The 16,502-nt window shown below is 42.1% G+C and overlaps 1 protein-coding gene across 4 annotated transcripts in view; it reads left to right on the top strand.

The window, feature by feature from the left end:
* Positions 1 to 16,502, top strand: part of SLC35F3 (solute carrier family 35 member F3) — a 412,876-nt gene that overhangs the window by 368,994 nt on the left and 27,380 nt on the right. The gene's annotated exons all lie outside the window — the stretch shown is intronic.

Here is a 16,502-nt window from a genome sequence, read left to right as displayed (position 1 = left end):
TACAACAGAATTTCATCCTTTGTAAAATTGTTCTCTTTAGTAACAACCCTGATTTTTCATCCCCCATTGAGTTTGTGACATCTTTGTTTTAACTCCCAGTTCAAGATCAGGAAAACACAGACTGTTCGTCTGTCACTGAATTATAAAAATCTTTAAACTCTTCAGTTTGTAGGAAGATATTTTTTAAAAGCAAAAAAACCCATTGGTAAGTCAGAGGTAGAGCTTTTAGGATAACTTCCCTGAATTCTTCTTTCTGAAGACAAAGCATGCCCATGCTTTTAAATAGTTTGGGCACATCTCCTGAAATTAGCAAAGAGCATTGCCCACACATCTGCATAATTAGTTGCAGGGGATGTACCGTTAATCCACATACCCATTTCTACAAAATGCAGAGAGGCAGGTTTCTCATGGTCAGCACCCCACACAGGCCCCTTCCACAGCCACTGAGCAGGAGGTGGCAAGGGAAGCACTGCAACAGCTGGGCGTGGTTTGCTCATTCTGTCCCGGCCAGCCGAGCGGGTGGCAAAGATAAGCCAGTTTCCCTGTACATCAGCCCCCACGAAGGTTTCACCAAAATAAATGCAGGGAATGGGGGAGTGAACTGGGAGCCCCTAGTTAAACTGAGCCCTGCTGCTAACCAGCTTTGTAACCCTGGACAGAACTCATCACCTCTGTGCCTGAGGCTGCCTATCTTTACACAAGAAAGTCGGATTTCCAGCATCCCTACTAGCATGGACAGTCCAGTTTTACAATATCCACTTGCTAAACTTTCTAGCAGCATAAACATGCTGATGTTGCCAAATATGCCTAAATATCAAGACCTGAGTTGTGGTCATTTATTCACCAGTATATTTTGAGTCAGGCACTGTCTTAGGTCCTGACAGATACAAGTATGACCAGTGACCGTGAAAGTCGCTCAGTTGTGTCCGACTCTTTGCGACCCCGTGGACTTAGTTCATGGAATTCTCCAGGCCAGAATACTGGAGTGGGTAGCCTTTCCCTTCTCCAGGGGATCTTCCCAACCCAGAGATCGAACCCATGTCTCCCACATTGCTGGCAGATTCTTTACCAGCTGAGCCACAAGGGAAGCCAGGTTCCATCATCTAGGAAGAAAGCAGTAGTCAGTTGGAAGAAGTGATGGTGGTTTAGTCGCTAAGTCGTGTCCGACTCTTGCAATCCCGTGGACTGTAGTCTGCCAGGCTCCTCTGTCCATGAGATTCTCCAGGTAAGAATACTGGAGCTGGTTGCCATTTCCTTCTCCAGGGGATCTTCGCAGGCAGAATTAAAAAACCTTGGGGAGATGTGAGGGAGCTGACACAGAATTTTGTGGGGGCAGATTTACAGGGTTCTGGGCAGAGCTGGAGGTGGAAGAGGAAGCCCCAGGTGAGGAGGTGCCTGGCAGCTCTGTAATGGGGACAGCAGGGGCAGGATGTCTCTGAATTTCTGAAGCCCGTGAGATCCGAGTTCAGTGCAGTACAGAGAAATGCCTTGGTTCCTAACAAGGCAGGACGCTGCCTCTGAGCTCTGCTGTCCTGGCCAGGTCCTAGGTCTGACTTCCTGCAGCCATCTTTCAAAGACAGACCGTCAGGACAAGATATTGCTTATACTCCTCTGAAAAAGATCTGGGACATCAGAAGATACAACAGGAGCAACAAAGGGACTAAAGTCAAGCTAAAGGTCTTTTGAAATTCCATAGCATAATATATGGTCCCATTATACCGTTGTTGCATCTCTGTGGGCAGATCTGTGAAACAGCTGTATGCAATAGCTCACTGTACATTGCATTAGTTGCTTCAAAGCTTGGACATTGAAGATTGCCATTCTGGCCACTGACCAAATACCATTGACTTTCATTGTGACAGAAGCAGAGAGCACCCCAGTCATTGGTCCAGCCCCCAGTTTCAAGCCTTGGACTTTCCATTGCCAAGATGGGAGACAGACAGGGCCAGAGGGAGAGGTGCTCACCCAAGGTCTTCAGGAAATTCCATTCGATTTGGGGAGTATCTGCCAGTCATCTCTCCACATGGATAAAATCCTAGGTTCCTGAAAGGTGGTGTGGAAGAACAGAAATGAGCACACAGGCTCCGTTGTTGAACAAGGCTTTTTTCTTGTTGAACAGTTTTTGTAAACTTCTTCCTTGCGATGAACTGAATGGGCCCACTCTGAGGCCCCAGACAAATGGCCACCCACCGGGAAGAAAGCTGGTCCAGCCAGCAGGTGAATGCAGGCGTCGGTTGCAATGGTGGGGCCCAGTGCAGGAGTCCATATCACCTCATCCTCATGAAGTTTAAGCCTCAACTTCTTTTTGATGACCAAGGAAATGTCCACAGATGTGCCATGGCTTCTCCACTGTGATACAAAGTGCTGTTGAGTCAGGGGTTATAAAAATATATTTCTGGTTTAAGTCTTGACAGCTGAGTGAGACTCAAAGTGAATCTTTACTGAAAGGCAGCAGAATAGATGCAAAAGCTCAGGGGCTTCCCTGGTGGTCCAGCAGTTGAGAATCCACCTGCCAATGTAGGGCGCTCATAGATAGATAGATAGACCAGGGTTCGATCCCTGGTCCAGGCATATCCCACACATCTCGGAGCCACTAAGCTCATGTGCCACAGCTACTGAGCTTGTGCCCTAGAGCCTGTGAGCTGCAACTACTGAAGCCTGAGCGCCCTCAGCCTGTGCTTGCAGCAAGACAAGCCACTGCAGGAAGAAGCCCAGGCACCCCAGCTGGGGAGTAGCCCCCAATCACTGCAACTAGAGAAAGCCCGTGCACAGCAGTGAAGACCCAGCGTGGCCAAAAATAAATAAATAATTATTTAAAAATTTTTAAAAGCTCAGCAGCTGTTATTTTTCTGAGACCCATTTATCAAGTGCTAGGTGCTGTGTCCCTCACCTTCACAGGGGGCTGCACTTCATTAATGCAGTACCTGACTCTTCCTGAAGCGCTGGTCCTATCTCAGGGCGAACAGCTCTCTTTAGAGCCCATCTCCAGCTTGTCTCCTACCAGCTCAGGAGAGGCATCCTTTGCTACAACAGATGGTCCTGTGATGTCTTCCTGCTACAGGAAACCACGTGTCTGGTCTCACTGGGTTAAGTGGACCACAAGCCAAGGTTCCCAGAGCAGCTTTCTTCTGGGCACAGATATTTGAATGAACTCCTAGAACAGGCAGAGTGGTTTCTGATATTGAGAGGCTGTTTCAGATTGGGAGGAAATGCACGCCAATTCTGGGGGCCTGTCCTTCCTAAGTGGCCAGAGGACTTCAGCTGGTACTTTAATCTCCACATATAAGTGGAAGCTATGGGATCTTTCCCACCCAGGAATTGAACCCAGGTCTCCTGCAATTCCAGGAAGATTCTTTACCATCTGACCCATCAGGGGAGCCCATCATTCAGTGTATTAGAACCCAATTTTGATGCTGGTGGTAGCTGGTAGAAATCAACCTTGTGGCCTGAACTATTCATGCACTTCTTCATTCATATCTTCAATGTGATACCAGAAGGACTTAATGCTTTTCATGAAATGCACATGTAATGTGGGTGAGGGTCTATCCCCCTGCCCTTGTCTGGGAGGGTGGGGATGATGGCTCCTCTGGGAGACGTCTGTTATTTGGGGAGACCTGGCAAAGAAATAAGTTGTTGTATTTTTGAATACCACCCTGTCTTTACTGCTTCTATCTTCACCTTTGGATGGGACACAGAATTGCTTCGCAGTGACCGGCAGTTTAGCCAGGAGCCCTGTGGACAGGGGCAGGCAATCTCCCAGCACTTTACAGACACTCATGCTGTTGGATTATGCATGCGAAACCCGCTGAACCCTAAACAGTGAACAGATCCCTGTGGAGGAGGCTGTGAAATTCCTAGTTAGTGGGACACGTATGCAACCTGTGCTTCCTAAATGTTCCCTCTCCAAGACGTGGTTAAGGCTGGTTCATTCCTGGGGAAAGATCTCGGGGAACAGAATTCTTTGTACACAATGAATGCCCTTCATTTCTCTCCGACCCTTTCCAAGAGTCCTCACCACTAACATCATGGAAGACCTATTTTTTTCTGCCTCTGACTGTCTCAGGCATGTGTTTTAGGAACAGATCAATAGCAAGATAGATGATAGATTGGTAGATAGACAGATAGGTGATGTATAGATAGATACAGATGCATGCAATTGTAGACAGACTCAATTTCTGGACTCACAGCTAACAGAGCACTGTCCTAGTTGCTCAGAAAACCTACAGTGTAGAAAACCAAAATAATAATTCAGTATTTTTGTTGTGCTATAAAGGTTAATCTTTTCAATTGTTTAAACAAATCTTTATAAATTGATTCTAAGGATATTTGGCTAAGCCTGGTTCCGCTGTGGAATGTGTAACATTAAAACACCCTCCTGGGAAATGCAAACACATTTTAACCTACTTATGAGCCATAGTGGCTCATAGTAAAACCCATTTTACTTAAAACTTCCCCAAAGATGTCTTAAAATTTTCAAAATAAACTAAAGCCTAATTCGTAAGTTTGGTTAAATGGTCTTTGCTGCCTCTGTCAGCTTAAAGCTCTAAGTGAAGGCAAATGCAAACAAAAAGTGGAGAGTTGGGGGTGGGAAATAAACATTTACTCAGTAGTTCATGACTTGTAGTGGATGCTACCCTGACTTTTGCCTGGTAGAAAGGTTTTACTTTCTTTCTTCTTTAAATGTTTATTTATTTACTTGCTTACTTACTTATATAATAACTAAGACCCAGCTGTGTTTTGTCTTAGTTATAGCATGCGGATCTTTGTTATGGCGAGCCGGCTTAGTTACCTTGTGGCATGAGGGATCAGATGGTAAAGAATCTGCCTGTGATACAGGATACCTACATTCCATCCCTGGGTCGGGAAGATCCCCTGGAGAAGGGCATGGCAGCCCACTCCAGTGTTCTTGCCTGGAGAATCCCATGGACAGAGGAGCCAGGCGGGCTACAGTCTAGTTCGATTCAGTTCAGTCGCTCAGTCGTGTCTGACTCTTTGCGACCCCATGGACTGCAGCACGATAGGCCTCCCTGTCCATCCCAGCTCCCGGAGTTTACTCAAACTCATGTCCATCGAGTCGGTGATGCCATCCAACCATCTCATCCTCTGTCGTCCCCTTCTCCTCCTACCTTCAGTCTTTCCCAGCATCAGGGTCTTCTCCAATTAGTCAGTTCTTCGCATCAGGTGGCCCAAGTATTGGAGTTTCAGCTTCAGCATCAGTCCTTCCAATGAACATTCAGCACTGATTTCCTTTAGGATGGACTGGTTGGATCTCCTTGCAGCCCAAGGGACTCTCGAGTCTTCTCCAACACCACAGTTCAAAAGCATCAATTCTTTGGCACCCAGCTATCTTTATAGTCCAGCTCTCACATCCATACATGACCACTGGAAAAACCATAGCTTTGACTAGATGGACCTTTGTTGACAAAGTAATGTCTCTGCTTTTTAATATGCTGTCTAGGTTGGTCATAACTTTTCTTCCAAGGAGCAAGCGTCTTTTAATTTCACGGTTGAAGTCACCATCTGCAGTGATTTTGGAGCCCAAGAAAATAAAGTCAGCCACTGTTTCCACTGTTTCCCCACCTATTTGCCATGAAGTAATGGGACTGGATGCCATGATCTTAGTTTTCTGAATGTTGAGTTTTAAGCTAACTTTTTCACTTCTCCTCTTTCACTTTCATCAAGAGGCTCTTTAGTTCTTCCTCGCTTTCTGCCATAAGAGTGCTGTCATCTGCATATCTGAAGTTATTGATATTTCTCCTGGCAATCTTGATTCCAGCTTGTGCTTCCTCCAGCCCGGCGTTTCTCATGATGTACTCTGCACATAAGTTAAATAAGCAGGGTGACAGTATACAGCCTTGACGTACTCCTTTTCCTATTTGGAACCAGTCTGTTGTTCCACGTCCAGTTCTCACTGTTGCTTCTTGACCTGCATACAGGTTTCTCAAGAGGCAGGTCAGGTGGTCTGGTATTCCCATCTATTTAAGAATTTTCCACAGTTTGTTGTGATCCACACAGTCAAAGGCTTTGGTGTAGTTAATAAAACAGAAGTAGATGTTTTTCTGGAACTCTCTTACTATTTCAATGATCCAACGGATGTTGGGAATTTCATCTCTGGTTCCTCTCCCCTTTCTAAACCCAGCTTGAATGTCTGGAAGTTCACGGTTCACGTACTGTTGAAGCCTGGCTTGGAGAATTTTGAGCGTTACTTTGCTAGCTTGTGAGATGAGTGCAATTGTGCGGTAGTTTGAGCATTCTTTAGCATTGCCTTTCTTTGGGACTGGAATGAAAACTGACCTTTTCTAGTCCTGTGGCCACTGCTGAGTTTTCGAAATTTGCTGGCATGTTGAGTGCAGCACTTTAATAGCATCATATTTTAGGATTTGAAAATTAGAGATTCCAAGGGAATATTCCATGCAAAGATGAGCACAATAAAGGACAGAAATGGTATGGACCTAACAGAAGCAGAAGATATTAAAAAGAGGTGGCAAGAATACACAGAAGAACTATACAAAAAAGATCTTCATGACTCAGATAATCACGATGGTGTGATCACTCACCTAGAGCCAGACACCCTGGAATGCGAAGTGAAATGGGCCTTAGGAAGCATCACTATGAACAAAGCTAGTGGAAGTGATGGAATTCCAGTTGAGCTATTTCAAGTCCTATCAGATGATGCTGTGAAAGAGCTGCACTCAATATGCCAGCAAATTTGGAAAACTCAGTAGTGGGCTACTGTCCATGGGGTCGCAAAGAGTCAGACATGACTGAGGGACTAACACACAGACACACATGCGGGATCTTAGCTTCCCAACCAGGGATTGAACCATACTCTTTGCACTATAAGGTGGAGTCTTAAGCACTTAACCACCAAGGAGGTCCTCGAAAGGTTTTATTTTCTAATCTCAGAATCTTTAAGTTGAAAAGCATTCAAGTTTATGAAGTCCAACTCCCCTCCTAATGCTGGATTGAATATCTTTTACAGCCAGTTTTTATCTGCTCATTGATAGTCTGAATCAAGATGCCGAGTGGCACAGGGCTCTATGAATATGCTGTGCATCTTAGCTATTCTGCCATCGATCTTTCAATAAAGTCCTTCAGTATGTGCTGAAGTCTAAAGAACCACCCCTTGGATGTGAAATGAGCATCCAAATACATCTCCCCCCCACCAGGGGTTGTAACCTAATTCTCTCCATGGCACCTGTTTTCTTTATGATCTAGCTGTGCCCTAATCATGGGAGTTGGTAGAGAATTTTAAGCTAACACTTGGGTCATCATTAAGCTTGCTCACATTCTATTATGAATGTAGTTATTTTTCAGGAAAATTTTCTAAAATGTATAGAAAACTGTAAGAAGGAAGGTATTTGTTACCTTTTTATTATAATAGGGGAAAACAAATGTAATATAGTGTCCAATAATGGGGGGATAGCTGAAACTCTCACAATATAATTCATCAGCCTTAAATCTATGCAGAATATAGCAAAATGTCCATGCAGGTGTCCATGTGGAATAACACTAACCTAGAAGTACATAGGTGAAACAAAAAAATAATTCAGTAAGTAGAAAACCATGTAACATCAAGGGAACATTCTTAGGAGATGTCATCAGTTAAAAAGCCCGATATGGGCTGGCGTGACACAGTAATCACACCTATGTACACACATTTCTCAGGAGAGGACCTGAAGGACTATCTCAGTCTGTTGGAAATTTATCCTGTGCCTCTGCCTTCCCCAAACCCCCTATTACTGCACTACTGATTTACCAGTTTGATTTTTCAAACCTATTTTCCAATTTTCTTATTCCTTTTACTGTCTTCTGAGCCAGAACCCACACATTTAACTTTCTTTCGTGTATCAAAATGTACTTAAATGACATTTTCTCTTTTCTTTTTTTTGCCATGCTGTGTGGCATGTGGGATTTTAGTTCCCTGACCAGGGATCGAACCCATGCCCCCTGTGATGGAAGCGTAGAGTCTTAACCACTGAATCACCAGGGAGGTCCCATTAAATGACATTTTATATTAACAGGCCTTAAGACCTATGAAAGGAAGGAGATCAAAGGGTTACGGAGATCAAAGGAAGGAGATCAAAGGTAACTATTGTTACGGTTCTAATTTTGCCATGCCTATATTTCCAATCATGATTTTTATTTTCAGTAAGTATAGTTTGTATTTGCAGCAGAAAGCAAGCCCAAATTAGTCATTTTGTTTAATTATAATTTTTATTTCATACATTAGTCAATCTCTCTTTTTTAATCTATTGACCTGCTGCTGCTGCTGCTGCTAAGTCGCTTCAGTCATGTCCGACTCTGTGCGACCCCATAGATGGCAGCCCACCAGGCTCCCCCATCCCTGGGACTCTCCAAGCAAGAACACTGGAGTGGGTTGCCGTTTCCTTCTCCAATGCATGAAAGTGAAAAGTGAAAGTGAAGTCGCTCAGTCGTGCCAACTCTTAGCGACCCCATTGACTGTAGCCTACCAGGCTCCTCTGTGCATGGGATTTTCCAGGCAAGAGTACTGGAGTGGGGTGCCATTGCCTTCTCCCATCTATTGACCTACCTAAATCTGTATATTTTTTATCTTCTATTATGTGCATGTGTGTATTTCCCTGAAATTGGATAACATATTTTATCACCATCAATATATAATAACATGAATGCAAGCTTATTTAAGTTCAGACTGTAGACAGGGATGAAGTGAAGTGAAGTGAAAGTCAACTCAGTCATGTCCGACTCTTAAATTGCAGGTGAATTCTTTACCAGCTGAACCACAAGGGGGGCGGGAGTGAACAGGGATGGTCGGGATCAAAATCACTGTCTGGTGGAATTATTCCAATGACCCTGATAAGAAAGAGCCTAGTACAGAGATTTGAGCCGCAAGCACAAAAGCACACCAGAGCCTCTCAATCTAGACAGATCCGAGAAGAAAATTGGTAGTCTTCTTCTTAGCGCTCGACACTGGATTTACTCCTAGGGATCTAAGCTCTGTCCTGAGCCCCTTGCCCTGGCACTGAGCTGCATCCGCCTGGCACCACACTGCACTCAATGTGGGGGATCTCTGCCTGGTATCAGCTGGGGGTGTCCTGCGTGTCCTCCCAGACATAACACATCACTATGTTTTTAATGGAAAGTAGTTAGATGACAGAATTAAACCTAAATGGAGCATTGATTATATTAAATGTAAGCAAAGTCTTGATTTAAAGATTCATTTGAGTATAAACTGGCACAACTATTTTTGAAAACCATTATCCGTATGTGTGTGTGTATCTATGTGTATGTATGTTAAGTCACCTCAGTCTTGTCTGACTCTTTGCAACCCTGTGGACTGCAGCCTGCCTGGCTTCTTCGTCCATGGGATTCTCCAGGCAAGAACACTGAAGTGGGTTGCCGTGCCCTCCTCCAGGGGATCTTCCCCACCCAGGGATCAAACCACATCTCTTATGTCGCCTCCATTTACAAGTGGGTAAATGTGCTAGTGGTAACACTAGCACCATCTGGGAGGAGTGTATCTATATATAAGTATATAGATATCCTCAGAAACTTCATTTCCACTCTGTGATCTATATACAACATAAATGCATACAAATGTGCACCAAATATATGTAAATGTTCATAGCAACATTGCTCATAATCCATACCACTCAATGTCTCAACTATAGGATGAATAAATAGTGGTACATTCTTAAAGTTAGATGCTACATAGCAAGTGAATTACTGGTACTTACAACAATATGGATACGGTCTCTCAGACATGATAATTGAGTAAAAGAAACCAGACACTAAAGAGTACATAATGTATGGTTCCAACTTTATTAGAGGAAAAAAATAAATATGGAGATAGAAGTCTCCACACTGATTGTATAATATTTAAGGGGGTAGATAATGACTAGGAGGAGGCTCAGGGGAAGCTTCTGGGGTGTGGGCATATATTCTATATCTTGGTAGAGATGGTGTAACATGTGTTTTACTTTATAAAAATTAAACTGTATGTTTTACTTTTTGTGCACTTAAATATATGTTATATACTTTAAAAGGTTTTTCTAAAAAAGAAAAAAGTAAAATATTTTATTTACAATATTGTCAAAAAGAATAAGGTATTTAGGAGTAAACATAACTAAGGAGGTGAAAGACTTACATGTGGAAAACTACAAAATATACCAGAAAAAAAATTTTAAAAGACAGAAACAAATGGAAAGACATCCAGTATTCATGGATGGAAGACTTAATATTGATAAGATATCACTGATGCCCAAAGCTATCTACAAATTTAATGCAATCCTTATCAAAATCCCAACAGTATGTTTCCTCAGAAATAATAAAATCTACCCTAAAATTTATAGGGAATCTCAAGGGATACAAAATAGCCAAAACAATCTTGAACAACGAGAACAGGATTGGCACACTTCCTGATTATAAAACTTATAAAGCATAGTTGTTAAAATTGGCTTCAAATGTGGTACTGGCATGAAGATAGACATACACACCTACAAAATAGAATAGGGAACCCAGAAATAAACCCTCACATATATGGTCAACAATGTTTGCACAGGTGCCAAGACCATCCAATGGGAAAAGGACAGTCTTTTCTACAAATACTGCTAGGAAAGCTGAATATTGGCATGCAAAAGAAAGAAGTTAGATCCTAACTTTATACCTTATACAAAAATTAATTCAAAATGAATCAAAATTTCCAAGAGGTAGCTCTATAAAACTCTTCGAAGAAAGCACAGGGCCTTTCTTTGGCATCATATTTGGAAATGACTTCTTGGTATGACACTGAAAACACAGGCAACAAAAGTAAACATTGGATGGCGTTGAAATTTAACATTCTTTTGCATCAAAGGACACAATCAACAGAATGAAAAGGCAATCTATGTAATGGAAAAAAATTGCAAATCATTTATCTGACAAGGGGTTAATATCCAGAGTATATGAACTCCTACAACTAAACAACAAAAATAAACAATGAAAAAATGGGTAAAAGACTTGAATAGACATTCTCCAAAGATGATACGTAAATAGCAAACAAGCTTATGAACAGATGCTCAACATCACTAATTATGATGGAAATGCAAATCAGAAGCACAATGGGGTATCACCTTGTAGCCATTACAATAACTAAATATTTAAATATTAAATATTAAATAATATAATTTATTATGTATAATTTAATATTTAATAATTTATTTAATAAAAATTTAATAATATATTAAATATTTAAAAACAGAAAACAACTAGTGTTGACAAGGATGTGAAAAAAATGGAACCCTTGTGCACTTTTGGTGGAATGTAAAATGATATGACCACTAGGCAAAACAGTGTGATAATTCCTCAAAAAGGAAAAAAGTAGAATTGTAGTATCCAGTAATTCTACTTCTGAGTTGTTGTTTTTGTTCAGTCACTAAATTGTGTCTGACTTTTTGTGATCCCGTGGACTGCAGCACAGCAGGCTCCCCTGTCTTTCAGTATCTCCTGGAGTTTGCTCAGATTCATGTCCACTGAGTTAGCGATGTTATACAAGCATCTCATCCTCTGCTGCCCCTTCTCCTTTTGCCTCAGTCTTTCCCAGCAGCAGGGTCTTTTCCAACGAGTTGCCTCTTCGCATCACGTGGGCAAAATATTGGAACTTGAGCCCGAACTTCAGCGTCAGTCCTTCCAATGAGTATTCAGGGTGGATTTTCTTTAGAATTGACTGGTTTGACCTCCTTGCTGTCCACAGAGCTCTCAAGAGTCTTCACCAGCCCCACAATTCAAAAGCATCAATTCTTTGACACACAGACTTCTTTATAGTCCAACTTCTGGGTTATATACCACTTTGGGGTATATGTGAAAAAGGATTGAAGTCAGGGTCTCAAAGAGGTATTTGTATATCAGTGTCCATAGCAGCATTATTTACAGTAGCCAAGAGGTGAAAGCAACCAAAGTGTCCATCAATAGATGAATGGATAAACAGCATGTGATATATACACACAAAGGAATATTTTTTTTACACAAAGGAATATTATTCAGCCTTAAATGGAAGGAAATTTTGACACATGCCACAACATGGATGAACCTTGAGGGCATTATGCTGAGTGAAATAAGCCGGTTACAGAAGGACAAATACTGTGTGATCCCCCTTATTTGAGGTACCTATTAATACAATAGACAGTTCATAGAGACAGAAAGTAGATGGCAGTTGCCAGCAGCTGTAGGAGACTGAAATAAGTAGTTGTCATTTAGAGTACAGAGTTTCAGTTTTGTAAGATAAAAAGGGTTCCAGAGACTGGTTAGCTAACAATGTGAATGTTTTTAACGCCACTGAACTAAATAATTAAACATAGTTAAGATGGGGAAGTTCCCTGATGGTCGTGGCTAAGACTTCGCACTCCCAATGCAGGGGACTCGGGTCAGTCCCTGTTGAGGGAACTCGATCCCACATGCTGCAGCTAGGACCTGCTGCAGCCAAATAAATACTTTTTTAAAGAATCTAGTGCATAAGATGTGATCAAAATTCAATAAGTCAGCATATGTGGAAAAAAGAGGGGAAATGGTTAAGATGGTAACTTTTGTTATCTGGATTTTACCATGATTTTTTATTTTTTTTAAAGAAATAAAGCAAACAGAGGAGGTAGGGAGAGAGAGACAGCATAAACTTTGGGATCCAAACTTAGCTGCACCTGAAAATCATTTGGAAATTTTTTAAAATACAGCACAGTCTCATTTTAATGCAAATTTGCAGTAACAAAATACAGGTATGACTAATCTTTCATTTATGCATAAAATTTCAAAAAATGTGACTCCCTTGAGATTTTAAAGGTTAAACAAGAATCACAGTTTCAACTCAGAGAGGGACAGGGAACTATAAATGCCAGGTGGCAGTGTTAACATGAGTTGCAAACAGAAACACAGTGCTACTGTGGGAAAATACATCAAGAAATATACATTTTTGCATTATGGAATGCTGCCAGGAATGTCCCCCTCATATAAACTGCACCACTCTCTACCGAATCCTAGGCCCCTCGAGGAACAGTACGATTGCGTATGTTTAGAGATGAATCCAAGCAATTTGTATTTTTAAAAGATCCCTGAGATTTCTAAGACTGATGGTGTGTGCATCAATGCTTGAAAACCAGTGGTCCTCCAGAAAGGAATAAGCACATTCATTGTGTTAAAAAAATTTATTTACACATGTTATGGGCTAAATTCTAGGGATATAAAATGAAGCAGAAATATAATGACCACATGGATCTTACATTCTGGTGAAGAAGTCAGGTGATTAAATAAGCAGTTACAATAAAGGATCCTTACCTATGATGAGGCTTCCAGGTCATTGGGAGCATGTGTCAGGCACTTCATTGAAGAGAGTGTATGAGCTGATACCCAGTGGTTGGAAAGAAACCACCTAAAGAAGGAGGAAGAGTATTTCGAGGGAATAGAGAATCCAATGAGACCCAGAGCAGAATAAAGAGCGTTGAAGCCAAGTGACCGAAATGAGTTCAAGTGGCTTGAATTCCGAGTAGCGAAGAAGAAGTGATGGGTAAATCTATGGGATGGGCAGAGGCCAGTTCAGGAGTGGGGAGCTTGGCCCTCATCCTAAATAAAAGTGAGGGAAAAGAAGGGTCTCTCTCTGGTCGTAGCATGGAGTATGGAATGGGTTGAACTGGAGGAGAGGCAACTATGAAGAGAAGCTCCCAGCAGCCGTGGTCCAGTTGAAGAGGAACAGAGACAAGTGTGGTCACAACAATAAGAAACTTAAGAGAAATAAACCTTGGTGATGAATTAGATGTGAAAGGGGAAAAGGAGATGTTAAGAGCGATTCCCAAGTGGCTAGCAATTGTGGTACCTTATGGTGATTATACAGTGGAAGTGACAAACAGATTCAAGGGATTAGATCTGATAAGAGTGCCTGAAGAACTATGGACAGAGGTTCATGACATTGTACAGGAGGCAGTGATCAAGACCATCCCCCCAAAAAGGAAATGCAAAAAGGCAAAATGGTTGTCTAAGAAGGCCTTACAAATATCTGAGAAAAGAAGAGAAGTGAAAGGCACAGGAGAAAAGAAAAGATATGCCCATTTGAATGCAGAGTTCCAAAGAATAGCAAGGAGAGATAAGAAAGCCTTCTTCAGTGATCAATGCAAATAAATAGATGAAAACAATAGAATGGGAAAGACTAGTCATCTCTTCAAGAACATTAGAGATACCAAGGGAACATTTCATGCAAAAATGAGCACAATAAAGGACAGAAATGGTACGGACCTGACAGAAGCAGAAGATATTAAGAAGAGGTGGCAAGAATACACAGAAGAACTATACAAAAAAGATCTTCATGACCTAGATACCCAGGATGGTGTGATCACTTACCTAGAACCAGACATCCTGGAATGGGAAGTCAAGTGGGCCTTAGAAAGCATCACTATGAACAAAGCTAGTGGAGGGGATGGAATTCCAGTTGAGCTATTTCAAATCCTGAAAGATGATGCTGTGAAAGTGCTGCACTCAATATGCCAGCAAGTTTGGAAAACTCAGCAGTGGCCACAGGACTGGAAAAGGTCACTTTTCATTCCAATCTCAAAGAAAGGCAATGCCAAAGAATGATCAAACTACCACACAATTGCACTCATCTCAAGTTAGCAAAGTAATGCTCAAAATTTTCCAAGCTAGGTTTTAATAGTATGTGGAGCAAGAACTTCCAGATGTTCAAACTGGATTTAGAAAAGGCAGAGGAACAAGAGATCAAATTGCCAACCAGAAAAATATCTACTTTTGCTTTATTGACTACACCAAAGCTTTTGACTGTGTGGATCACAATAAACTGTGGAAAATTTTTAAAGAGATGGGGATACCAGACCACCTGACCTACCTCCTGAGAAATCTCTATGCAGGTCAGGAAGCAACAGTTAGAACTGAAAACGGAACAACACATGGGTTCCAAACCAGGAAAGGAGTACGTCAAGGCTGTATATTGTGACCCTGCTTATTTAACTTATATGCAGAGTACATTATGCGAAATGCTGGACTGGATGAAGCACAAGCTGGAATGAAGATTGCCAGGAGAAATATCAATAACCTCAGATATGCAGATGACACCACCCTTATGGCAGAAAGTGAAGAGAAACTAAAGAGCCTCTTGATGAAAGTGAAAGAGGAGAGTGAAAAAGCTGGCTTAAAGATCAACATTCAGAAGACTAAGATCATGGCATCTGGTCCCATCACTTCATGGCAAATAGATGGGGAAACAATGGAAACAGTGACAGAATTTATTTTTGGGGGGATCCAAAATCACTGCAGATGGTGACTGCAGCCATGAAATTAAAAGACGCTTGCTCCTTGGGAGAAAAGCTCTGACCAACCTAGACAGCATATTTAAAAAAAGCAGAAAAAAAAACAAAAACAAAAAATAAAATAAATAAAATAAAAAATAAAAAAAAGCAGAGACATTACTTTGCCAACAAAGGTCCATCTAGTCAAAGCTATGGTTTTCCCAGTGGTCATGTATGGATGTGATAGTTGGACTATAAAGAAAACAGAGCACCGAAGAATTGATGCTTTTGAATTGGTGTTGGAGAAGATTCTTGAGAGTCTCTTGGACTTCAAGGAGATCCAACCAGTCTATCCTAAAGGAAATCCTGAATATTCTTTGGAAGGACTGATGCTGAAGCTAAAACTCCAATACTTGGGCCACCTGATGTGAAGAACTGACTCATTTGAAAAGACCTTGATGCCGGGAAAGATTGAAGGCGGGAGAAGAAGGGGATGACAGAGGATGAGATGGCTGGATGGCATCACCGACGCGACAGACATGAGTTTGAGCGAACTCTGGGAGTTGGTGATATACAGGGCAGTCTGGCGTGCTGCAATCCATGGGATTGTAAAGAGTCAGACATGACTGAGCGACTGGACTGAACTGACTATGGTGATTGAGCATTGAGGGGAAAGATGGGGCATTCGTTAGGAAAGGCTGAATATTCAGTGTCTGGTGTCCAGGATGCGGGTGGTACCAGACTGGACAAGTTTCTTCACTAGACACTGACTGGCTGGCCTTTGAAACCTTGATAGTAGATGAGATTGCCTCAGTCATTGTTTGCAGGGTAATAAGAGAGTGGACTAGAAGAGAACCCTGGAAGAAAACAAGGAAGCCTTGGGAGGGTGTGGAGAGGTGGGAGGAAGCCCAGAGGAGCTTGCTGAGTTGGAAGCCAAAAAGGGTGTTTCGGGGAGGAACAGTCAGTGATGGTTTCCAAGAGTAAGATGAAGACCTGAAAGTGCCTATTGGATTTAGCAACAGAAGGTCTCTCTAACCGATCTAGGGGTTTGGGTGAGTGTTGAGAGCAGACGTTGGATTAGGGTGAGTTGAGGGTGAGAGAGGTGGTCATGGGGGACATGAGTTCCATGACTTTTCTAAAAGCTTGGCTCTGAAAGAGGGCTGGAGAGAGGAAAAGGGGTTGATGAGATGCTCGCTCTTGCTTTGGCGGGGGGGAAGCATTTTGTTGATATTAAGCTTGGTGAGGCTTAGACATGTTTAATGG

This window comes from Cervus elaphus, chromosome 15, assembly GCF_910594005.1.
Source record: "Cervus elaphus chromosome 15, mCerEla1.1, whole genome shotgun sequence".
Taxonomy (NCBI): Eukaryota; Metazoa; Chordata; class Mammalia; order Artiodactyla; family Cervidae; genus Cervus; species Cervus elaphus.
Note: the sequence above shows the minus strand (reverse complement) of the source record. Positions and strands in the feature narration are given on the sequence as shown.